General features: G+C 35.2%; 1 protein-coding gene across 4 annotated transcripts in view; it reads left to right on the forward strand.

The window, feature by feature from the left end:
* LOC150108763 (protein O-linked-mannose beta-1,2-N-acetylglucosaminyltransferase 1-like) overlaps positions 1-27,992 on the forward strand; it is a 603,478-nt gene that overhangs the window by 240,433 nt on the left and 335,053 nt on the right. The window contains exon 1 of one of the 4 annotated variants that reach the window (XM_090416230.1): positions 24,107-24,245. The exons of the other annotated variants lie outside the window; for them this stretch is intronic. The gene's annotated coding sequence lies outside the window, so the exon portion shown is untranslated. Of the gene's footprint in view, positions 1-24,106; positions 24,246-27,992 lie in introns of those variants that run through there. 4 annotated transcript variants of the gene reach the window in all.

The following is a 27,992-nucleotide window of genomic DNA, read 5'->3' on the forward strand; positions in this document are numbered from 1 at the left end:
TAGGTAGAGGAAAGGGTGTGTTCAATGGAGTAGAGTACCCTTCCGCGACCCCTTGGAGATGTCACGTAATAATAATAATAATAATAATTATTATTATTATTATTATTATTATTGCTAGTATTCTTACCGCATAACATATCATGTCCTCGCTTCACAGAAGCCTGCGCCGATAAAAGTGATTTGTGTTCGATACTCCGTATAAATAGGAGCATGAGCAATAAGCATACTGTTCTTGAGTGAAAAAACATAATATAAAACTTTTCCTATGCCGTTACCATATACGTCGATAGATGCTTTTCATCAAATCAAAGTTTATTATTATGATGATTTTAGTGTGAAATTATTCGACTTCTTTTTGCATTGGTCAGCTTCAGTTGAACTTATAAATCGAAAATGAAACGTAGGAGTTTTCAAATTTGATGTTAAATTTTGATTGCATCAATTATCATAGTTCAATTTCTATAGACGTCTTTCAAAAAAAACAAACAAAAAAAAACGGGTGTTTGAATCCCGTCTATGATGTGAGGAACCGTTATCAGATTATTTTAATCAGATGATGAGTTATTCGGTCTCATAAGGAGGTGGAGGGTTTTCTCTCCCGGAAACCCGAGTTTTTCGTCCCAAAAATCAGATAAACTGGTCCCGTGACACAGATATAATTCCTAGTATAAATACGTTCCCTTAGGAGACGCATCCTAAAGGATAGTTGGGTTAATGATGGATGGTTGAAGGATGAATGGATTAAAGATCTTATCGCAGAATCATTTGGCGGTTTCGAACAATTTATGCAGTCGTTCGCATAAATTGTTCTGCAAACAACTACATAAATTGCAGTTGTTCGAACAACGCATGCAGTTATAATTTTTATGCCTGAGCCTGTGAACTTCAAAGCAAAATACAATTCCCAAAAAGAATGATAATCATTACAACCAAAACGTCCCCTCCTCTCTCCCATACTTAAAAATAAATATAAATAAACTCTAAACGAATGAGACCTTTTTTTTATTTTTTTAATGTCATTTCCGCCCGCGAAAGTTTTGTTTATAAATTAATGGTGGACTAAAGGTTATATAGTCCCAAATACCCTCCTTTACAGATGAAACATCGAACTTATTCAGGCTAACTCGCCCTCAGGGTGGTGGGGGGGGGGGGATCTTACACTGACGACGAAAATCGTCTCTCACGTAGACTTGCACAAACGTCCATGCTTCAGTGGAATTCGAACTACAGCTGTCTTGGCGAACTTCGTTTCCTACGTACTTGACGTTCGATTGGGCAGCTGCATGCTTGTGCAGTGGTGTTAATAAGATGATGTATTAGATTCAACTTACGAAAACATTTTTTCTTGTCGAATCTTCAGTCAGGATTTCTTAAGTCGAATTCTGCAAATTGTTTCGTTATAACTTTCGTATAAATGGTATTTCTGTTGGGATTCGATTATCAATATCAAAGGCTTCGTGTTCATATTTTGTATGTATATAGAAAGCACAAACTCGAATCATTACATTATTTACATTACGCAGGCGCTATCAGCCGGGGGGGGGACTTTTGGCCTCGACCACCACATGTCGCCACTGGGCACGGTCCTCTGTAACTGTCCGCCACGTTCTGGTCTCCAGCCCGACAGCCTGCAGGTCTTCCTTCTCCTGATCTGCCCATCTCCTCGGTCTTTCTGATCGGAGTCGGGCTTCCCACACTTGTCTCACAGTCCTTTCGGGGCCCATACGGTACAGGTGCCCCAGCCGCTGAAGACGCCAGGCTCGCAGCTCCATCAAGATATCAGCCGAGTTGTATAAATAAAGCGTGTATGGTAGCATTGGACCGCCTCCTCCAGACTCCGTCTGTCGTGACCCCTCCATAGATACGTCGTAGCATCTTGTTCTCGAATATTCTCAGGTGATCGGCTTGTCTTGTCATGAGAGTCCACATTTCAGCACTGTAGACGAGAACAGGCCTGATCAAAGTCTTGTATAGTCCCACTTTTGTAGTCCAAGACTGCAAGTGCGAGGCGAAAAGGGAATGCACCTGATAATAGGCCACATTCGCAGCATTTACCCGACTCTGTACATCAGCCTCAACTTTGTTGTCTTCAGTCACGAAAGAACCCAAAGTAGTATACCAGGCGCTTTGAACCAGATCAAGATAAGATATGGAATCGTGACGTGATTGGTTGTTGAGATGATGACGTCATGAGTTTGGAATGTTTGGAATTTCGCTGTGGGCATATGTGTCAGTGACGTCAGTTCTTGTGCTTTAGTTCGCGTATGGGATTATGGGTGATGGTAGGATTCGTGTCGTGATTAGTGGTGTACTTCTGACCAGATCAAGATAAGATAAGGAATCGTGACGTGGGTGTGTGTTGTTATGAGATGTAGATAAGTGACATAATTTGTTAGTTGTAAATTAGTGATGTTTTGTTTTGAATGGAAAGGAAGATATATTAGTGGATAAGGATTCGTGGTGATTGGTGGGACACTATGAACAAAATAGGGGTAGGGTGAATGGGGGAAGCTACCTCCGTGTCGTGGATGGGTGTTGTTATGAGTGGTAGATATTTGCATATGGCATTATGGGTGATGGATAGTGACTAAATAGAGTTTGGAATTTTTGGAATTTCACTGGGGGGCCCTCATCTGTCGGGGACATCACGTGGTGTGTTTGGGGAACGTATGTCTCTGTGATATCACGTGGTGTTTTGGTTTGCCTATGGAAGTTGTGGGCGATGTTTTTGAGATAACATATCTTGGAATTTTCCGAGGGTGACACACATCCGTCATTGTCGGCATGTTTTGTGTTTGGTTGTCTGTAGATGGCAATACTAATTTTCCAATATAACTTGGGGTATTTCTTTCCTGTTAAAACTATGGGAATTCTTAGAGTAGAATTCTTAGTATGGCAGCAGCTTTATAAAAAAAAAAAAAAACTATTCAGTATTAGAATTGCGCTTACCCAAACATACGACCAGCGGTTATTGTAATTACAAATCACTGTTATGTTTAAGTTTAAAAAAAAAAAAAAAAGATTAATTTACATTTCTTTCCAGAATGGAACATTTTGGAACTATCGAGGTTTTCCGAACATTCCAAATTGCTGATTTTAACATATATTCACAGCACAAAATACACAAACACAAGATCTGAAATACAGTTGACTCTTTTTTCATTATAACTTATTGGTGCTAACATATATTCACAGCACAAAAACACACAAAACATAGGAGTTGTAAATAACCTTTCATTATTTACAGAAATAATATTTCTGTAAATAACCAGAGAATCTAGTTGACTACTTAATTTAGATTACTATCCAATTGGTTCTCTATTAATTCCTTCCCACAGTTGCTCATGCTATGTTTTCACAAGCTTGGTGGGAAAGTCTATGCACCATTTTGTTGAGGATATGTATTTCCTGATTGGAATTCAGAGTGCTGTTAGAGTATGGAATTCTGGCAAGTCAAATAATTTTTAGAAATATATACACAAGAATTATATACACAAATATATATACACAAGAACGTTTGCACAAGAATAATGTTTAATTTTGCCAAATATTTTGGTCTGAATATTACAGACCATCTTCAGTAGCTACATAGGAATAGTTTTAAAAAACAAAGTGGAATACGAACAATTGGTCATTCACACATGGAATGAGCCATGTGATGTCATATCGCCAAGTATTAGAAAAGTAAACATTTTTAAAGTCATAATTAAAGATATTAATTCAGAAATTCATATAATTATCTTAAATAACATTAGACTAATATAGGAAATTTGCAAAAAAATAAAAAATAAATAAATAAAAATAATAACGTGTTATCCTGATTTAACTTTCCCAAATTTTTGATATAGATTTACGATTCAAGTTAGGATGTTGAAGTAAGGCCTCCACACTTTCTTTAAATAAACGCTCAAATTTGTAGCGACATCTGTGTAGGAGGAGAGTCTTCGACCAAAGGATGTTGTGGCTTGTTTCTAATCCATGCTGAGCTAATCCAGATTTCTCAGGTTTGTTGTGTTGAATTGATGACTGATGCTCTTGAATTCTTTTTTCTATAGAATGTCCAGTTTGTCCAAAGTAGTAAAGATTACAAAGAACTTGATACACACCAGGTAGAGACAAGGTTGAGCGTTTATCTTTAGATGAAGGAAAACGGGTGGATAATTTGTTAATAGGTGTATAAGTGGCTATTAAATCATATTTCTTCAGAATATGATTTAATAGCCTTGTCTCTACCTGGTGTGTATCAAGTTCCTTGTTATTGTAATCTTTCCTACTTTGGATAAACTGGACGCTCTATAGAAAAAAGAATTCAAGAGCATCAGTCATCAATTCAACGCAACAAACCTGAGAAATCTGGATTAGCTCAGCATGGATTAGAAACAAGCCACAACATCCTTTGGTCCAAGACTCTACCTCCTACACAGATGTCACCACAAATTTGAGCATTTATTTAAAGAAAGTGTGGAGGTCTTACCTCAACATCCTAACTTGAAATGTAATGACTGTATATCTATATCAAAAATTTGGGAAAGTTTAATTAGGATAACACATTAATTTTTATTTTTTTTTGTAAATTTCCTATATTAGTCTAATACTATTTAAGATTATTATATGAATTTCTCAATCAATATCATTAATTATGACTTTAAAAATGTTTACTTTTCTGATACTTAATGATATGACATCACACTGCTCATTCTATGTGTGAATGATCAATTGTTCGTATTCCACTTTGTTTTTTTAAAACTGTTCCTATGTAGCCACTGAAGATGGTCTGTAATATTCAGACTGAAATATTTACAAATTAAACATTATTCTTGTGCAAACGTGTATACATTTCTAATCATTATGTCACAAGTATCGTTAAAAAATCAAAATCATACATTTTTTTTTCAAATTGAATGGTTATTTTCTCTATTTTACTTTTAAAATTCAGTTTAACTACATATTCTAACAGAATAACTGAGCAAAATTAATAAATAAAAAAAATGTATGTGAATTTATTTTCTAACACTGAATTTCTCATTAAGTCTTATCTTAAATATATATGTCTCTTATCCAGTCACCAAATTGTTGTACCTAGGTGAGAAATCGTGTGTTTAGGTTGGAACTCTTCGTTCCTGTGGGAAATTGTTGTAGTAAATTTAATGCTTACATTTTATTTTATTTTTTAAAGCAATATGACTATTAACTTTACTTTCGATTCCTAGTGCTCTTAACCTATTTCTGTAACTGAAATTTATTTATTTTATTTATTTTTTTCTTTCGCATTAGTAATTTTAAGTAATGGATATGAGACAAACAAGGTTTTGAACTTTGCATTAGTGTTTTCTTTTAGAAACTTCTTTTGTCAGCACAACAAATAAATAGTTATTTCTTATTATTTCAAACGAATATTAGCTCTGTAATATATATACTTTGTTAATTTCTATGTTACCTTTAATTTGACTGTAATATTATTAACAAATTGTATTTAATGAATCTAACATATACAAATTAAATAAAGTGACAAAGACAGTATTTTTTTCTCTTTTTATTCTTCTGATTTAATTTGCGTTGATGTTCATAGTGTATGATTGGCCACCAGAGCTTACATGTAATTCACGTGATTTTTCTCCATGTGACATTTCAAAACAATCTGAGCTATGGTTTTTACATTGTTCAAATATTTAAAACTCATTTCCATTAGTCCCAATAGATATTCTATCCAATACAAATAAATAATTATTTATTCTTATTTTAAATGAAAATTAGCTCAGAAAAAAGGAAAGAAAAATTGTAAAGAAAAAAAATTTTTACCCTCAAATATTTATGATCACAGCAAACAAGAAATTCATCGGATTTTTCAAAGTTATGAAATTCATGCACATATTGTTTTCATCATTTGGTATCATTTAAATGAAAAATCGGTTTGGCTATTAAGTTCGTTAATGTGTTTTTTTTATTTTTCTCTTCCAATAACAAGTATTATTTGATATATGCATGTTGATTCACTTGATTTTATCTGCAGAAGATGATACCTCTTTTCTACAGCAATCTTTTTCAGAGTTTTAGTAATGTGTTGGGTTAAAATATCTAATGTCTCTGTAAAATAACCAAACTCTAACAGTCGTACTTTCAGTATGACTCTTTTTTCTAGTCTGTTGGAGGTATCTACAGATATAATAACAAAATTGTGACTTTTCGGGTGAAATCTTCTCAACTATAATTCTGGCTATTAATTTAATACCCGATTCCTTTTGCTTCCAAGAGTTGACAGTTTCTTCCAATATTTGAGAGCTTGCATGAACAAAAAGACTTTTAATTCACTGAGTGGATATTTTTTAAAAAAAAGTCTGATTAGTTTCTGGCATGAAATTTCACAAAGAAAAAAGAAAAAAAGGGTCTTAGTTAAATTTGTATAACACATCAACAACACCCAATTTGTTCATTCTAATTTCCACATTTTATTTGAGTGAAAATTTTATTTCCAATTGTATTTACTGAATTTAACATACAGAAAATAAATGAAGTGAAAATACAATCTTATTTTTTGGTCCTTAATTTGCTTATTGTTAATTTTCTGTTGTTGTTCAAAGATTCTTCCCATGGTTGAGGAATTTCCATCATGTGGTTTTCGACAATGTGACTCTCATCTGAAAGTTTCTTCATTTCCTATTGTTGGGAATTTATTACTGTTGTAAAATTAAGGGTCACATTTTTATTTTTTTGAAACCTATACATATAATTTTGAGCATTATTAAAAGCATGTGTTATGTTTTTACGTTTTGGACATCCAATTTCATTGAAATCAAGAACAGGTCTCTCTAACAACCTTGTTAATGTTTTTGATTTTTCTCTTACTTTGGCAAGTAATATTTGATATTTGCATGTTGATTCTATCATTGAATTTCTTAGTTTGTCCACAGATAATTTTGACCCCCCCCCCCCCCCACCCCCCCCCCCCCCCACCCCCCCCCCCCCCCACCCCCCCCCCCCCCCACCCCCCCCCCCCCCCACCCCCCCCCCCCCCCACCCCCCCCCCCCCCCACCCCCCCCCCCCCCCACCCCCCCCCCCCCCCACCCCCCCCCCCCCCCACCCCCCCCCCCCCCCACCCCCCCCCCCCCCCACCCCCCCCCCCCCCCACCCCCCCCCCCCCCCACCCCCCCCCCCCCCCACCCCCCCCCCCCCCCACCCCCCCCCCCCCCCACCCCCCCCCCCCCCCACCCCCCCCCCCCCCCACCCCCCCCCCCCCCCACCCCCCCCCCCCCCCACCCCCCCCCCCCCCCACCCCCCCCCCCCCCCACCCCCCCCCCCCCCCACCCCCCCCCCCCCCCACCCCCCCCCCCCCCCACCCCCCCCCCCCCCCACCCCCCCCCCCCCCCACCCCCCCCCCCCCCCACCCCCCCCCCCCCCCACCCCCCCCCCCCCCCACCCAAGTAATTTTAAGTAATGGATATGAGACAAACAAGGTTTTGAACTCCGCATTAGTGTTTTCTTTTAGAAACTTCTTTTGTCAGCACAACAAATAAATAGTTATTTCTTATAATTCAAATGAATATTAGCTCTGTAATATATATACTTTGTTAATTTCTATGTTACCTTTTATTGGACTGTAATATTATTAACAAATTGTATTTACTGAATGTAACATACAGAAATTAAATAAAGTGAAAAAGACAGTATTTTTTCTTTTCTTTTTATTCTTCTGATTTAACATTTGCATTGATGTTCATAGTGTATGATTGGCCACCGGTGCTTACGTGTAATTCATGTGATATTTCTATATGTGACATTTCAAAGAATTTGAACTATGGTTTTTACATAGTTCAACTATGTAAAACTCATTTCCGTTAGTCCCAATTGACTGTTGTCCTCTCAGCCCGACATTTATTTCACAGTAGGGATATTTATATATATATTTAACACAATTATTATATTAGATATTCTTTCCAATACAAATAAATAATTATTTATTCTTATTTCAAATGAAAATTAGCTCAGAAAGAAAGGGAAAAAAATGTTTACCCTCAAATAAATATTTATGATCCCAGCAAACAAGAACTTCATCAGCTTTATCAAAGTTATGAAATTCATGCACATATTGTTTTCATCATTTGGTATCATTTAAATGAAGAACGGGTCTGGCTATTAAGTTTGTTAATGTTTTTTTTATTTTTCTCTTCCAATGACGAGTATTATTTGATATATGCATGTTGATTCACTTGATTTTATCTGCAGAAGATGATACCTCTTTTCTACAGCAATCTTTTTAAGAGTTTTAGTAATGTGTTGGGTTAAAATATCTAATGTCCCTCTGTAAAATAACCAAACTCGAACAGTCGTACTTTTAGTATGACTCTTTTTTCTAGTCTGTTGGAGGTGTCTACAGATATAATAACAAAATTGTGACTTTTCGGGTGAAATCTTCTCAACTATAATTCTGGCTATTAATTTAATACCCGATTCCTTTTGCTTCCAAGAGTTGACAGTTTCTTCCAATATTTGAGAGCTTGCATGAACAAAAAGACTTTTAATTCACTGAGTGGATATTTTTTAAAAAAAAGTCTCTGATTAGTTTCTGGCATGAAATTTCACAAAGAAAAAAGAAAAAAACGGGTCTTAGTTAAATTTGTATAACACATTAACAACACCCAAGCAATTTGTTCATTCTAATTTCCACATTTTATTTGAGTGAAAATTTTATTTCCAATTGTATTTACTGAATTTAACATACAGAAAATAAATGAAGTGAAAATACAATCTTATTTTTTGGTCCTTCATTTGATTAGATAATTTTGCGTTGTTGTTCAAAGATTCTTCCCATGGTTGAGGAATTTCCATCATGTGGTTTTCGACAATGTGACTCTCATCTGAAAGTTTCTTCATTTCCTATTGTTGGGAATTTATGACTGTTGTAAAATTAAGGATCACATTATTATTTTCTTGAAACCTATACATATAATTTTGAGCATTATTAAAAGCACGTGTTATGTTTTCACGTTTTGGACATCCAATTTCATTGAAATCAAGAACAGGTCTCTCTAACAACCTTGTTAATGTTTTTGATTTTTCTCTTACTTTGGCAAGTAATATTTGATATTTGCATGTTGATTCTATCATTGAATTTCTTAGTTTGTCCACAGATAGCGAACCAATTTCCCACTTCAGCTGATGGTTATATTTTATTAACCAAGAATTGTTTTTTTAACTCTTTCAGGTAATTCTTTCCAACTACATGGTGATTTTGTCAATGCATATCTTATAATAATTCCATCAGAAATAAAAATTTCTTTAGGAAATAAATTTGAAGTCTTATTCAAAAGATATTGTATATCAATTTCTTTTGAAAAAGAAATTAGAATTTTGGTTATTATTATACCAATGATAACCGAAAATTCGTATTTTTCATCCACTATAGATTTTGCCTATTCGTTTTCCTTCATTCTTCTTACATTACATCATTTGGCACCACAAATAAATAGTTATTATTATTATTTCACTGATTATTAGCTCTGATCTTATATTTTATGTTAACTTTCTGTTAAAAAATATGAACAATTAGAACTTTTCACAAAGAAACTTTCAAAGAATTTTATGGCTCACCCATTATTTTTACTCTACAGGACACAAAACACCACAACACAATATAATACTTGCTATGGATGAACGATTACCTTAACTCCAAAATCAATCCCAACTCATTTGTTTTTCCTTATAGTACTGTTTACCCTACCCTATCCTGACCATTCCTTCAAAAATGAAACTTTCGTGCACATCACTCACAGACATGTTTTCACAAGTTGGTAAATATGCTGTTGATGTGAGTTTGTCTTACTTTGTGTGGGAAAAGCCAAAATTAGTATTTGTGTTATCTGCAGGGTATAAATCTATTTTCTATACCGAACTTTTTTAAGAGTTTAAGTTACGTTTTTTGGGTTAAATTATCTGCTATCTCTCTGTAAAAAGCACCAAATTCTAACAGGTCAGATTTTCGAGTATGTGAACGAAATGTTTTCAGATAACTCAAGCAATGTCAAATAGGTAGCATTAGACAATTTCCTAAAATAATTAATACAGGATATCAGTTTTCCTCACTTGTTTTTTTCCCTCCACATTCCTGGAATTAATTTCACAGTAGTGTTTTTTACAATAATTAAACAGAATTTCATTAAGGTATAAAGTTATGGAATTAAATATCAAATTCTAAACTGAATAACTGAGTAAAACTTTCACTGTGGAAAACTCAATGCATGCATCTTTGTTCATTTAAGTTTTATAAATGCATATTTTATTTTGCTGAAATAATATTATTTACAAAGAAAAATTCGAAAAACTTGTAATTACCTAAAAATATTTCACAATATTTAGTTTACACTCTTAACATTTTCCAAAGATTTCAATAAAGAAATGTTTGTTACTCACTGTTTCTTGGTTACATTACATCAAAATAGTTGGTCATGCAAAAGAGTTTTTAGATGAGGTACCATAGTTAGTACTGCTGCATACATTTGTTAGTGCATCAGTCTGGAATTAAACTATTTTCCCTCATTAAGGTTTGTGTATTCATTTGTCACCAGATACAAAAGCTGTTTTTGTAAAATGTTTGTAAATGTCCCAAAATAAAGAATCTTTATCGAATTGAATAAAATCTTGAAGGTCTAATTTTACCATTGATGAATTTAGATGATTAGCAATAATTTTCCCCATAATACAAATTGCTAGTAATTCAGTTTCCAAAAATAGTAAATGATTATTTACTATTTGATAGATAATGATTATCAATGTCATACATTTTTGGTGAAAATCTCTCAGCTTCTTCACATCTAATAGAGAAAACTTTACATCTACCAGCTCCTGAATCATTGAGCATTAATTCCCCATCTTCGCACTTCAGAATATAATGCTCAACTTTTCTTTGCAAGTAGCTGAGGATATCAGACCACTTCCTGCATAATTTTTCCCAACTGGTCCTGGATAAATACATTACAATGTATGTGTCTTCTAAAATATACATTACAATGTATGTGTCTTCTAAAATATACATTACAATATATATATCTTCAAAAATAATAATCAGTTTCCATTCTTTTAGAGCTATGTGAAGAGTTGTCTCGTGTTGTTTTCCTGAAGAAAGAAAATTTCAATGAATTTTGTGGCTCACCCATTATTTTATTCTACTTTACTGGGAACAAAACACCACAACATAATATGATGGCTGCACTGGATGAATGAATTAACATAACTGCAAAGACACTTGACTCATTGTTTTTCCTTATAGTGCTGTTTATCTGATCCTTACCCTGCTCCTTCCTGCCAAAATGAAACTTTTGTGCAGATGATTCACAGACATGTTTCTACATGGTATTGGATATGATGATAATGTGAGATTATCTTTTTCTACATGGTATTGGATATGATTATAATGTGAGATTATCTTACTTTATGACACATAGGGCCAAGTTTATCTCTGTGGGTCGAAGGGAATTCTATATTATTTGTCCTTATTATGTTAAGCATTTTATCCTAAAACAGCATTTTTGATGTTAGACCAGGTGACTAGTTCTCTCACTCATATGTCTGAAATTGTTGGGATGGGAAAAAAATAGCAGTAGGTGGTGGAAGTGAAAGGGTAGTCAAGAAGGTGACAGAGGTCTTCCCTGCAATGCTCCCTCACCCCACCCATCCACCCCTTCCTCCAGAAGATGTCTGCTCAGACTAGTGGAGATGAGTAAGCTCATTATTTGCAGATATCTTTTAGTGATGTCACCTCCAACTGATACTGATAACTTTGGAGGAAAAAAATAGCATTAGGTGGTGGAAGTGAAAGGGTAGTCAAGAGGGTGACAGGGATCTTCCCTGCAATGCTCTGCCACCCAATCCCTGAACCCTCTTCATGCCCTCTTCTCCAGTGAGCAATGGAAATTTTAATAAAGGGCTTGCATCGACGAAAAAAAAAGCCATATTTCACACAAAACTTTTATTAATACAGCTTGTGTACAAATTCCAATCAAAAAGTATGAGAGGACAATCAACCTCTATAGGCTATAATTTTTAAACAAATATTTCATGATGAAAACATGAAATATTTGCACACAACCATGTTAATTTATCTTACATAAGAAAGACATTTTTAACTATCAAAATATAATAAGAATGAAATCTTTTATAATTTTTCATAAACCATTTGAATGTCTACTGGTTTTACAATTGCTACCAGAAGGGAGAAGGGTAAAGATAGCGCATGCACTTATTTTATTTTCACACTTGGGCGCATTCGTTATAGAGGAGTTGAAACAATAATTCCAAATAATCCATACATTGCCGAATAGACTGATTTTTGTTAGATTACCGTATGAGTCTGTTGCTTAATATATGTGAAAAAAAATTTTTTTTAAATAAAAAAGTAAACAAAAAGAACAAAGGGCACGTTCGAGCCCCCACAAGTCCCATATAGCTCACCACTGCTCTTCTCCCCCTCTCCTCCAGAAGATGTCTGCTCAGGCTAGTGAAGATGAGTGAGCTCATCATTTGCAAATACTTTTAGTGATATCACCTCCAACCGATACTGATAACTCCGGATGAAAAACCGCGTATTTTTTTCCTCCAAAGTTATCAGTATCTTGGAGGTGACATCACTAAAAGATATCTGCAAATGATGAGCTTCCTCATCTCCATTAGCCTGAGCAGACATCTGGAGGAGAGGAGGGATGGGGGTAGGGTATGGAATGGGGAGTATTGCAGGGAAGATCCCTGTCACTCTCTTGACTACCCTTTCACTTCCACCACCTAATGCTATTTTTTCCTTCAAAGTTATCAGTATCAGTTGGAGGTGACATCACTAAAAGATCTGCAAATGATGAGCTTGCTCATCTCCACTAGTCTGAGCAGACATCTTCTGGAGGAGAGCGGGATGTGGGGGGTTAGGGGATGGGATGGGGGGCAGGGAGCATTGCAGAGACCTGTCACCCTCTTGACTATCCTTTCACTTCACCACCTACTGCTATTTTTTTCCCATCCCAACAATTTCAGACATATGAGAGAACTAGTCACATGGTCTAACATCAAAAATGCTGTTTTAGGATAAAATACTTAACATAATAAGGACAAATAATATAGAATACTCTTTGATCCACAGAGATAAGGTTTGCCCCATGTGTCGCAAAGTAAGATAATCTCACATCATCATCATATCCAATACCATGTAGAAACATGTCTGTGAATCATCTGCACAAAAGTTTCATTTTGGCAGGAAGGAGCAGGGTAAGGTCAGATAAACAGTACTATAAGGAAAAACAAGCAAGTCAAGTGTCTTTGCAGTTACAATAATTCGTTCATCCAGTGCAGCTATCATATTATGTTGTGGTGTTTTATGCCCAGTAAAATAAAATAATGGGTGAGCCACAAAAGTCATTGAAATTTTCTTTCTTCAGGAAAACAGTACGAGGCAAAATTCTTCAAAACTCTTCATATAGCTCTAAAAGGATGGAAACTGATTATTATTATAGAAGATACGTACATTGTAATGTATTTATCCAGGACCACTTGGGAAAAGTTACGCAGGAACTGGTCTGATATCCTCGGCTACTTGCAAAGAAGAGTTGACTACAAAATGGACCTCAGTGAGTGTTATATTCTGAAATGCCAAGATGGGGAATTAATGCTCAATGATTCAGGAGCTGATGGATGTAAAGTTTTCTCTATTAGTTGTGAAGAAGCTGAGAGATTTTCACCAAAAATGTACGACAATGATAATCATTTACTATTTTTTGGAAACTGAATTACCAGCAATTTATATCATGAGGAAAATTATCTCTAATCATCTAAATTCATCAATGGTAAAATTAGACCTTCAAGATTTTATTCAATTCGATAAAGATTCTTTATTTTGGGACATTTACGAACATTTTACAAAAACTAGTTGTGTATATCTGGTGACAAACAAATACACAGAAACCTTAACGAGGCATGGTGTCATTTCCAGACTGACGCAATATCAAATGTATGGAGCTGTACTATGGTATCTGATCTAAAAACGTTTGCGTCTCCAACTATTTTGATGTAATGTAACCAAGAAAAAGTGAGTAACAAACATTTCTTTATTGAAATCTTTGGAAAATGTTAAGTGTGTAAACTAAATATTGTGAAATATTTTTAGATAATTACAAGTTTTTCGAATTTTTCTTTGTAAATAATAATACTATTTTAGCAAAACAAAATATGCATTTGTAAAACTTAAATGAACAATGATGTGTGTTGTTGTGTTTTCCACAGTTAAATTAATACCAGGAATGTGGAGGGGAAAAAACAAGTGAGGAAAACTGATATCCTGTATTAATTATTTTAGGAAATTGTCTAATGCTACCTATTTGACATTGCTTGAGTTATCTGAAAACATTTCGTTCACATACTCGAAAATCTGACCTGTTAGAATTTGGTGTTTTTTACAGAGAGACAGCAGATAATTTAACCCAAAAAACGTAACTTAAACTGTTAAAAAAGTTCGGTATAGAAAATAGATTTATACCCTGCAGATAACACAAATACTAATTTTGGCTTTTCCCACACAAAGACAAACTCAGATCAACAGCATATTTACCAACATGTGAAAACATGTCTGTGAGTCATAAGCATGAAACTTTCATTTTTAAAGGAACAGTCAGGGTAGTGTAGGGTAAACAGTACTATAAGGAAAAACAAATGAGTCGGGTGATTTTGGAGTTAAGGTAATCGTTTATCCATAGCAAGTATTATATTGTGTTGTGGTGTTTTGTGTCCTGTAGAGTAAAAATAATGGGTGAGCCATAAAATTCTTTGTAAGTTTCTTTGTGAAAAGTTGTAATTGTTCATATTTTTTAACAGAAAGTTAACATAAAATATAAGATCAGAGCTAATAATCAGTGAAATAATAATAATAATAATAATAAATAACTATTTATTTGAGGTGCCAAATGAAGTAATGCAAGAAGAATGATGGAAAATGAATAGGCAAAATCTACAGTGGGTGAAAAATACGAATTTTCGTTTATCATTGGTATAATTGATGTACAATTTCTTTTAAATAACACTTCAAATTTATTTCTTAAAGAAATTTGTATTTCTGATGGAATTATTGTAAGATATGCATTGACAAAATCACATTGTAGTTGGAAAGAATTACCTGAAAGAGTTAAAAAAATAGAATTCTTGGTTAATAAAATATAACCATCAGCTGGTTATATTTTATTAACCAAGAAATTGGATGATAATATCAAAATGCAAATATCAAATATTACTCACCAAAAGAAGAGAAAAATCAAAAACATTAACAAGGTTGTTTTAGAGACCTGTTCTTGATTTCAATGAAATTGGATGTCCAAAACGTAAAAACATAACACATGCTTTTAATAATGCTCAAAATTATATGTATAGGTTTCAAAAAAATAAAAATGTGACCCTTAATTTTACAACAGTCATAAATTCCCAACAATCACAAATGAAGAAACTTTCAGATGAGTCTATTTGTCAAAAACCACATGAAGGCAATTCCTCAACCATGGGAAGAATCTTTGAACAACAACAGAAAATTAACGATAAGCAAATTAAGGACCAAAAAATAAGATTGTATTTTCACTTCATTTATTTTCTGTATGTTAAATTCAGTAAATACAATTGGAAATAAAATTTTCACTCAAATAAAATGTGGAAATTAGAATGAACAAATTGGGTGTTGTTGATGTGTTATACAAATTTAACTAAGACCCTTTTTTTCTTTTTTCTTTGTGAAATTTCATGCCAGAAACTAATCAGAGACTTTTTTTTAAAAAATATCCACTCAGTGAATTAAAAGTCTTTTTGTTCATGCAAGCTCTCAAATATTGGAAGAAACTGTCAACTCTTGGAAGCAAAAGGAATCGGGTATTAAATTAATAGCCAGAATTATAGTTGAGAAGATTTCACCCGAAAAGTCACAATTTTGTTATTATATCTGTAGATACCTCCAACAGACTAGAAAAAAGAGTCATACTAAAAGTACGACTGTTCGAGTTTGGTTATTTTACAGAGAGACATTAGATATTTTAACCCAACACATTACTAAAACTCTTAAAAAGATTGCTGTAGAAAAGAGGTATCATCTTCTGCAGATAAAATCAAGTGAATCAACATGCATATATCAAATAATACTCGTCATTGGAAGAGAAAAATAAAAAAAACACATTAACGAACTTAATAGCCAAACCGATTTTTCATTTAAATGATACCAAATGATGAAAACAATATGTGCATGAATTTCATAACTTTGATAAAGCTGATGAAGTTCTTGTTTGCTGGGATCATAAATATTTATTTGAGGGTAAACATTTTTTTCCCTTTCTTTCTGAGCTAATTTTCATTTGAAATAAGAATAAATAATTATTTATTTGTATTGGAAAGAATATCTAATATAATAATTGTGTTAAATATATATATAAATATCCCTATTGTGAAATAAATGTCGGGCTGAGAGGACAACAGTCAATTGGGACTAACGGAAATGAGTTTTACATAGTTGAACTATGTAAAAACCATAGTTCAAATTCTTTGAAATGTCACATATAGAAATATCACATGAATTACACGTAAGCACCGGTGGCCAATCATACACTATGAACATCAATGCAAATGTTAAATCAGAAGAATAAAAAGAAAAGAAAAATACTGTCTTTTTCACTTTATTTAATTTCTGTATGTTACATTCAGTAAATACAATTTGTTAATAATATTACAGTCAAATAAAAGGTAACATAGAAATTAACAAAGTATATATATTACAGAGCTAATATTCATTTGAAATAATAAGAAATAACTATTTATTTGTTGTGCTGACAAAAGAAGTTTCTAAAAGAAAACACTAATGCGGAGTTCAAAACCTTGTTTGTCTCATATCCATTACTTAAAATTACTAATGCTAAAGAAAAAAAAATAAATTTCAGTTACATTAATAGGTTAAGAGCACAAGAATTGAAGGTAAAGTTAATAGTCATATTGGTTTAAAAAAAATATAAGCATTAATTTACTACACCAATAATTTCCCATGGGAACAAAGAGTTCCAACCTAAACACACGATTTCTCACCTAGGTACAACAATTGGGTGACTGGATAAGAGACATTTTTAAGATAAGACTTAATGAGAAATCTACAGTGTTAGAAAATAAATTCACATTCATTTTTTTATTTATTAATTTTGCTCAGTTATTCTGTTAGTATATGTAGTTAAACTGAATTTTAAAAGTAAAATAGAGAAAATAAAAATCAATTTGAAAAAAAATCATTTCACTTGTCAGAATTCCATACTCTAACAGCACTCTGAATTCGAAACAGGAAATAACACATATCCTTAACAAAACGCCGCATAGACTTTCCCACCAAGCTTGTGAAAACATAGCATGAGCAACTGTGGGAAGGAATTAATACAGAGAACCAATTGGATAGTAATCTAAATTAAGTAGTCAACTAGATTTTCTGGTTATTTACAGAAATATCTTTTAAATCCAGTGGTTTGTGTGTTTTTGTGCTGTGAATATGTTAGCCCAGTAACCTATAATGAAAAAAGAGTCAACTGTATTTCAGATCTTGTGTTTGTGTTTTGTGCTGTGAATATATGTTAAAATCAGCAATTTGGAATGTTCAGAATACCTCGATAGTTCCAAAATGTCCTATTCTGGAAAGAAATGTAAATTATTATTTTTTTATTATTATTATTTTTTAAATTTAAATGTAACAAGTGATTTTTAATTAGAATAACCACTGGTCGTATGTTTGGGTAAGTGCAATTCTAATACTGGATAGTTTTTTTTTTTTTTTCATAAAGCTGCTGCCATATCTAAGAATTCTAGGAACTCTACTCTACTCTAGGAATTCCCATAGTAAGAATTCCAGCAGGAAAAAAATACCCCAAGTTATATTGGTATTGCCATCTATAGACAACCAAATTAGTATTGCCATCTATAGACAACCAAACACAAAACATGACGGGAATGACGGATGTGTGTTACCCTCGGAAAATTCCAAGATATCTTATCTCAAAAACATCACCTACAACTTCCATATGCAAACCAAAACACCACATGATATCACAGAGCCATACGTTCTCCAAACACACCACGTGATGTCCCTGACAGATGAGGGCCCTCAAATCAAACATTTGGAAGGTTTGAAATTCCAAACATTCCAAACTATTTTATCACTATCCATCACCCATAATGCCATATGCAAAGCATTTACTTATCTACAACTCATAACAACACCCATCCACGACACGGAGGTAGCTTCCCCATTCACCCTATCCCGATTTTGTTCATAGTGTCCCACCAATAACCACAAATCGTTATCCATTAATATATCTTCTTTTTCCATTCAAAACAATAACGTCGCTTATTTACATCTAACAATACGTCACTTATTTACAACTAACAAATTACGTCACTTTTCTACATCTGATAATAAACATTCATGTTACGATCGTTATCGTATTTTGATCTTGATCTGGTCAGAAGTGTCCCACCAATCACGACACGATTCCTTATCTCTAACCATCTCCCACAATTCTGTACGCGAACCAAAACACAAGAACTGACATCACTGACACGTATGCCCAGAGGGAAATTCCAAACATTCCAAACTCATGACGTCATGCACAGAATGACGTCGTCATCTCATCTCATCTCTCTCGGTTGTTGAGATGACAACGTCATCTCAACAACCGATCTCGTCACGATTCCTTATCTTATCTTGACCTTGATCTGATTCAAAGCACCTGGTATACTACTACCCAAGTACCTAAATACCTTCACCCTCTCAAACTGTGCAGCTCCCTCTGAATCTTGAGCAGCATGGCGACTCATAAAAAGCTGGTTTGTCTTCTCAGAGTTTATCTTCAAGCCAACTTTTTCTGCAGCTTCTTCAATAACAGTAACCAATGCTGTGGCATCGTCCCGTTGATGCACCATGATGTTCAGGTCGTTCGTGTAGCCAAGAATCCTAACTTGCACCTCCATGTCGACTCCACCTGCCACTTGCTGTGTGTTTCTAATTACTTTTTCCAACACTAGATTAAAGAGAATCGGAGAAAGCCCTACATCTTGCTTCACACTGTACTTGAAACGGGTCCGACAGGTCAGCTTCTGCTTTCACTCTTGCTCTCAAACCAGCTATGCACACCTGCACCATTTTTCGGAGTTTTCGAGGAATTTCCAGCTCTTCTAACACCCACCATATCTTTGGGTGTATTATTGAGTCATAGGCTTTAGAAAAATCTATGAAAATATGAACTCCCCGGTTATATTCCCAGCACTTTTCAAAAACTTGGCACAGCGTGAAGAGTTGGTTTATTGTAGAACGGTTCCTCCTGAAGCCCATCTGGTAGTCACCAAGGCACTCTTCTGCATATGGTGTGAGGCGCATTAGCATGATATTAGACCGCATCTTGTAGCCAGTCGACAGCAGTGAGATGCTCCTATAGTTGCCGTATTGAGCCTTATCTCCTTTCTTATATACTGGGTGATCAGTGACTCCTTCCACTCATCTGGCAGCCTTTCTTCTCGCCAGATCATCAAGATGAGCCGGTGCAGCTGCTCCAGCAGGACGTCCCCACCTTTCTTCAGGAGCTCAGCCAGTATGCAGTCCACTCCTGGAACCTTATTATTTTTCAGCATGCGGATAGCACGAGTAATCTCACTAAATGTCGGCCCTTCAATAAATGGTTCAGCAGTTTGATAAGGAGTATTATCCTCCGATATTGACGTTCCAGCATTGACATTCAGCAAGTTCGCGAAATATCTACGCCACCGAGCGAGAGCATCTTTTGAGTTTGTTAATAGATTTCCACTCTCATCTCTTATGGTTGCCGCTTGTGTCTGGGCACCTCGCATGACTTTGATCGTCCGATACATCTCCCATCCATTATTCGTCACCTATTTCTCTCTATATTAGCCACTTTCTCAATAAGATACTTTCGCTTTTCCCTGTGTAGTCATGTATTCACCACTCTTCTCACTCTCTCATACACAGCTTTCTTCCTGCTATCTGCTAGGTAGTTCAATAGTGCTTCCTTTCGTTTCGCTACAGCTTCTTCACACTCTCTATTAACCCGTGCTTTTCTGGACCTCTTTCTCTTTCCCACTGTTCTCGAAGCAGCTAACGCGATCGTATTTTTGATGGTGTCCCACATCCCATCCGGATCATCCTCTTCCTCCTGTAACTCCCCAAAAACGATTCTGCAACTCTAACTGGGAAGCCCGTATACCCTCCGCTGTTTTCAACTTGTCCAGGTCCCATGCCGATCGTATGGTAGGACATGCGGGATTCTGAACCGCAATTCTATGCCTGAAATCGTAGGCTACCAGATAGTGGTCGCTATCTCCATCTGCTCCTCTGAAACGTCTCACATCCGAGATGGAGCTGTGGTGGCGTCGATACACTAGTACATGGTCTATTTGGTTAGCTGTTCTACCGTCCGGCGATCTCCAGGTCTGCTTGTGGACGTCTTTATGCGCAAACATAGTGCTCTTTACAAGGCATCCCGTAGCTGCGGCAAAACTCGCAAGTCGGATCCCGTTATCATTGCACTCCGCATGTAGGCTCTCACTTCACACGAAAGGGCGCCACACACGCTCTCTCCCCAGCTTCGCGTTGAAATCTCCCACTACTAGCTTGACGTAATAGGACGGTAGATTAGCACAAGTATAGTTCGCCCACCGTTTGTAGGTCTCTCCTTGTCATTTTGCCAAGAATAGTCGATTCATGCTGAAGGGGAGAAAGAAATGAAGGATGTACGAATTGGTCGCCAACATGCGAAATCACGTGCTTTCTTGTCTGTCGCTGTACTAGTACTAGCTTGATTTTTGTTGTCGTTGTTTTGCATTATTTTCTTTTATTATTAATTTGTGTGATGGATCCAGTATAGTCAACAAGTTCTGTTGTTAAACGTTTCAGTAGCTCTTGCAAAAGAATATCGAATAATGTGCTGACATTCTGCGAAAAAGAATCGTCAGAAAGCCGTCTCCTTGTTCCCCTTTCTCAAGTCATAAAACGTGCAAGTGCAATTGCGGGCGTATCGGGGTCGACTGTTAAAAGAATTCGTAGGGAATCAAAAGGTGAAGGTAAGCCAAAATTTAAATCTCCTAAAAAAAAGCGCCAGAGAAACGAAACCATTGAAACCGTAGCTTTGAATGATTTTGATGTAGACGTTATAAGAAGGACTATTCACGAATTTTACGTGATCGAGAAAGAGTGCCAACTGTTCCGAAATTGATTCCTGTGCTTAAAGAAAAAATTAAATTTCCTTGGAAAAAGAGAAACTTTAAGGAAAATACTTCATGAAATCGGATTTTGTTTTAAAAAGTCCCAGAATAAAAGGAAACTTATCATGAAGCGAGGTGACATTGTTTTATCTAGAACGCAGTATTTGAGAGCGACGTTTCAGGGAGGAGAAAACACCGATTGTGTATCTAGATGGATTGATAGTAATTTCACTTATGGAAAATGTTGCAGGCTAAAGAAGAATGTGGAGTGCTACAAACCGGAAATGCCTCGCGGCGCATAATAATTTTGTGTGCGGGTGGAGAAATGGTTTTTTTTTTTTATCGAATTCAAACTTATTATACAAAGCCAATTCAGCTACTAGAGATTACCATGGGCAAATGAATTCACGATCTTCGAAAAGTGGGCAGAAGAAAAACTGATTCCAAACCTTCCTAAAAATGCTGTTGTTATAAATGATAACGCTTCATATCACTCTATTCGATTAAACAAAGTTCCAAATTGGTCTAATAAGAAGCAAGTTCTTATGGATTGGCTCTCTGCAAATAACATTTCTCATTCCCTAGATATGCGAAAAATTGAATTGCTTAATTTGGTCAAAAGAAACTCGCCCACAACTAAACTATTTAAATTCGATGACCATCACGATGCTCAAAGAGCATGGATTTCTAGCTTTGAGGCTACCACCATATCATTGCGATATTAATGCTATTGAGTATGTTTGGGCAGAAGTGAAAAGTTTCATTTGCCATCGCAACGTAACTGGGGATATTGGGACAGAGACGGAATTATCGAAGAATTATGCGAATCTTTGGTGATGGCGATTCGGACATCGATTCAGATGACTCTGAAGATTAAAAGGATTTGATAATGGTATTTTTTTTTCCAACATTTTTTTTTGCATGGGTTTGTTAAAAGAGTCACAACAAGTCATAAATAATTAATCGGTTTAGGACATCAAAGTGTCTCAGTTCTCTCAACTGTAAGTTTAGAATATCTAAGTTCATTTGAAAAAATTTCTGTTTTTCTGTATAATTATTTTTATTTTATAGAAAACTTTCTTAAAAATAAACTTAGTCAAATTTTTGTTTTATGCTATGCCTTTTTTAATTTTGTAAATACTCTACGTACATTTTATCAACTGTTACACAAGCAAAATAGTTATACTTTTAAAAGAGCAATGTTCGTAAAAGAAAAGCTAAATTTTCCGACCTATAATAATAAACAAACTCATCCCAGAAGATAGATTGATTACCCTATTATCGGAATGGATTCTCCTTTTTCTGACATGCGCAGAAGTGTCGAGGGATCTCTAATCGGTGGGCGAACTATACGCTAAAGATTATTTTTACTTCGTAGAAATAATCTTTAGCTTCTTCCGAGCTCTCTTCAGTAGGCGCATAACAGTTCACAATAGACACATTTTGAAAACGTCCCTTAACTGTATTAGCACACAGCCGATTGTTCACAGGTTTAAAATCTAAAATATTACAAAAAAATTTATCACTAACTAAAAACGCAGTTCCGAGTACTTTTCGTCCTCTGTCGTCACCACTATAGTATAACGTGTACCTCTGATTGCGAGTCGAGCCATGTCCCGGCCATCGCGCCTCTTGTACAGCACAAAGTCCAATTTTATACTGTCGTAAGACATTCGTCAAATTAAAAAGAGCTCCTTCTTTCACCAAACTTCGTATATTCCAGGTCCCAAAACGATTAATAATCATCGTCGCAAAGGCGTCCGAATTCCGAGGCTTCTATGTCGCCAACCCCCCCCCCCCCTTATATTAGGCTTCCTTAACTAAATTGTAGCGACAGAAATCCTTAAGCAGATGCATACAACAAAGTACTGTAATAAGCTTCTATTCAAATTAGGCTTAGTTGCTCGCACATTCTCTTCCACTACAGTTTCATAAAGTATACTCACTAAAAACCAATAGACAATTGACACAAACCTATATGCAATGTGTTCAACCTAAACATCATAATTTTAAAAGAAATACTCCTCAACAAAAATATTTCACTAAAACGTGTAAACAACTTTATACAGCTAAATCAACCACCAGCCACTCACCAAGCCTTTATTCAACAAACTTTTATTGTATTTCCTCTCCTCCCCCTGATCAATTGAGATTTCTTTCTCATGTCGTTAGGTTGGATAATTTAATTTCTTTCGAGAATATAGATAAAGAGACATACAATACAATTATACTTACTATAGTTCAGTACTCACATATTCATTGGCAAGTAGCTGGCCATCGATTTTTTTTTTAAATTTTCCTCCTAAAATGTATTCCTGTTTAATGAGATGTGCCGCATATGATTTATAGAATACTGAAACTGAAAACCATATCATGTAGACTGTGATTCCGTTTTATTGTTATCGTGACATAATATATATATATGTATATATATATATACATATATATACAAATGTTCTGTGAACATAACCATGAAAAACAATTCCGACATGATTGCTTGTCTGGTAGCGTGAGCAAGAATAGTTCGCAATACAAAATTGACTGATTATTCCTCACCTGAGAAAGGAAATGCGACCTTTCTTTAGACATTTTCATTCTTTAAAATAGAAATTTACATGAAGAGCGTAAGAGGCTTTTTTTAAAAAATATTTTTAATGCATGCGTCATTCACATCGTATTATTGATAGAGTATCTAATCTCGGAGTAAGGTTTCACCATCACGTATATTAAATGCATATTTACTTTTCATTTGGTATTCGGCCTTGGACTTCGCCTTTATTTTAATACAAGTATGCTGTAAACCGGGAACTTCTCTAGGCCAGAACAGAGGTTTTGAAACATACTCTTGAGCTGGATTGGTTGGAATTACTGTCGAAGCAGCAAGAAGTGTGAGGCCACTTTATTATGTCTGTTAATTGTGTACTCTTCGGTTAGTTTGATTGCTTTACAGGAGTAAAAAAAAAAAAAAAAAACTCTGCCGCTTCTACTTCTAAATCCTCGGGTAGTAAGTTTATCTTTTATTTTTCTTTCTTTTTTTAGGTGGTATTTCTTTTGCAAAAAAGTTTATAATATATTAGTTTAAAATTATTATACGACCGAAAATAAATGCAATGTTCAAGATGGGCATTGTTTTTATACTGCAGTTTTACTCTTAACATAAAAACAAAACATAACATAGTAAGATCAGTTATAATAAATAAATGATCGAAACGACCGAAAATAAATGCAATTGAGCATTGCATTTATTTTCGGTCGTAATACTGTTTAAAGTTTTGTCTTAAGTTGTGCAGTTGAGTGCCCAGTGCATTCATTGTGAGTTTGGCATATCAAATTTTAGTGTCAGCTCCATATATGTCATCCTAGATCGTACATGCCTTAAATGTCAACTTTGCTTCCCCTATTCATATGCCATATGATACTTATAGTATCATATGCCATATGATACTATAAGATAGCAGGTCAATACCTTGTGTATGTACTTTATATACTCCCTATTTCTTGACATTACTACACCGAGATATTTCGGAATCGTAATTCACTTCATACTTTCCCGTCGTCCTCTGATTCTCACCTCAGTGAGTCTTTTATCGCACGCGATTGGTCTTATTGGTTGGTGGAATTAAATTTTTTTGGCTTGTCTGCTTAAATATGTTTTTTAGGTTATTCTCATTTTCAGCTACGATAAAGGTGTCATCAGATATTTATCTTTTCTGTTATAATTTTGTAGCCGTCGATTTGTTTTCACAGCCTCAGTCCTTAAAAAAAAAAAAAAGGCTTTGAATCAACTTATTTGTTTCAGAGAAATTTTTCTGTGAATTGCACCTCATGAAAGGTAACAAATCTGTCATGCATTAGTACCGAAGACAGGCTAAATAATTTCGTAATTCTACTCTAGAGACCGAAGATGGAACATCTGCGTGATAAAAATCGTCTACTACTAGTGGTTCTATGTTTTAATTTTATTTCAGAAAATTCTTGGAGCAATTTTTTTTAATTGTCGTAATTACATCGTTTAATTTTAACTTCAAATCTATTCAATATAAATATTGAGGAGTTGAATTCTATTGAATTTTCCATCATTTATCTACGAATAGGTAGCGCCTCTACAGATGATCTTCAAAAATAACTTTGCGGTCATTCATAGTTCTACGCCAAGAAACTAAAGGCTGTTAACAGTTCGTGGTATCGTTGAATGTCTTCCTAAACATTTAATTAACAAGCTTTAACATACAATTTCGATCCTCTTAAAGCTGTAAAGCGTTGGAGATTTCGTCCGCTCTTACAAAATGGCCATTATTCTGGAAAGCATACAATATTAACTCTTTTTAGAGTTAACACTTCCTCGAATATGTTCTCAAACTGGAAACAAGTTTAAATTAGAACACAACTTCTGATTTCACTAAATCTTGACTTGTAAATTTGAACATGACTTGTTCTACCTATGCCACAAATGTAGTTGGTACACGTCACAATAGCGAAGTAAATTTAGTTTTCCTTACCTCGTAGTTATTAATAGTTCTACGTTCCGGTTGCCATGAAATATATCCTCCGTATCAGATGATCCCATTTTCGCTGCCTGTTGCGAAGATGTGTTGGTTGGAAAGACCGGGATTCGAATCCACGCCCAGTATGCGAGAAAGGGAAATTTCAGCTGTAGGGGAGTTAACCAATTTCACGTGGAAATGGCGGTGTTTTTTTCATTCCAGAAAAGATGTAACCTGCCAAAGAAAGCATGCAACCTGTCTGTCCTCCATGTGATGGCAGTCACATTCGTTGCACCACCAGAAAAACCAGCGGGCATTTTCATCGTTATTATTGGTATATCAGACGTGTCTTGAAAAAAAAAAAAAAATCTCTCACTATCTTATAATTCTTTTTTTTTTTTTTTTTTTTTTTGCATTGTTTCATTTTTACTTTTAATTTTGAAACTAATTTCTAGACAAAATTGAGGCACCAAAATCTCGTTCATATGTTTCATCAATAGTCGGCGCACCAATTTGTTAGAGCATTCACCGACGCACTTTTTAAATTTTAATTTGAGATTTATACATAATAAATATGTAGGGTGTGTTCTTCATGCTTTGCGAGTGGTATTTTCCACACGCATGCACGCTTATTCTGCTGAGTTCAAAACTTATCCTCGGATTTTTTTGTTTTTCCTGTTTAATTTGAAAAAAAAAAAAAACGGGGGTTCGCCGACGTGAGGAGCTTAAGGATCTTTCTCAGACATAGCCAAGTTAGCCTGTCTTGGGCGTGGACTGCAGGATTTTTCTCCCCAGTTTATCTGGGGTTTTTCCTCTCGCAAGCAGGCAAACCGGCCCCGTGAATACACGCAGCTACAGACATAGGAGGCATAGGGCTAGCCACCTTATCCTGGAACGGATACGACTTAGATGGGCTAAAGATAGCTCCGTAACAGGCCACTAGGCCTAATACCCGAAGGGAAGGAGCAGAGCACAGCTACTGCATTAATATGGGCCAGTCTCATTTTTATATCTGAAATCCCTCTTATTTGTTAACCTGCAGATCAGTGGCGGCCCGTACATAAGCACTGCGACACTGCAGCACCCCCAAGGAAAAAATAAAAAATTTAAATTTGTTTGTGTATATAAATAATAACAATGCTTACAATATTATATAAATGCAATACAACATGTTAAAGATACAGATTATGTTTCAACATTGATTGAATATTTAATAATTGGAATTATTCGATTAACGCTTTAGATTACGAAACAAATGCACTGCGATCTAACGCCGATAGTTTGCGCTTGTCATTGCACGTTACGTCATTCCCAACTGTAACTGCTCAAACGGCAGTGTATTTTTGGTATGCTTACTCGCCTTATTTCTGTGAGATATGAAACTTATTATTAGTGTGTGTGTGTGTGTGTGTGTGTGTGTGTGTGTGTGTGTGTGTGTGTGGTGAAGTATTTTTTTAAATCTTATTTTATTTTATTAAAATAACATAATTATTTATTTATTATAAATACAAGGCGAATTATGACGAGTGTCACTGTTGAAAATATGAAAAGAATTATATTTTTTCAGTTATCGTTACACGAAACAAATGCACTGCGATCTAACGCCGATATTCGTTTGCACTTGTCATTGCTATTGATACGAAACTTTTATTATTGGTGTTTGTTCTTGGTGAGGATGAAATATTTTTAATAAAGCAATTGTTAATATGTAAATTTATTTATTAATAAATTCGTTACTGATTAGGAAAAAAAAAGTTTTTTTTTTTTTTTTTTTTTGTATATGCAGCACCCCCACTTTAAATTTTCACCGGCCGCCACTGCTACAGATTCTTGTAAACGTGTTTTCACTGTAGAAGGTTTTGATTTGTCATTAATCCTGTGTATGGGAACCACCGAACCGCTCTGTGCTTCGCTTTAGTACTTATTACGACCAGGGGATAACCATCAAACAGTAAGAAATAACACTGCTACAAAGCACACTTAGCCCAGTTTGCGCGATTTGAGAGAAATTTGGGATCTAAGCTTACGAATGGAGTGTAGTAGGTAGGGGGAGAAATATGTTTTGTTTGTTTCTTCTTCTCCTCCTCCTCCTTCTCTCTCCCCCCCTGCAGTATTTCCCTGCCTGTTTATTGCTATTTATATAGAGAGTTCCTCTTCCGTCTTTTCCCTTTATGGCTTTCTGTAAACACCAGAACTGCTTTTTATCACAGAACGCTTGTAAATCACCTAAAAAATAAATAAAATGGAAATGTTCCAATCGGCATTAC

This window comes from Typopeltis vanoorti, chromosome 3, assembly GCF_054136105.1.
Source record: "Typopeltis vanoorti isolate ZY-2024b chromosome 3, IOZ_Tvanoo_1.0, whole genome shotgun sequence".
In the NCBI taxonomy this organism is placed as follows: Eukaryota; Metazoa; Arthropoda; class Arachnida; order Uropygi; family Thelyphonidae; genus Typopeltis; species Typopeltis vanoorti.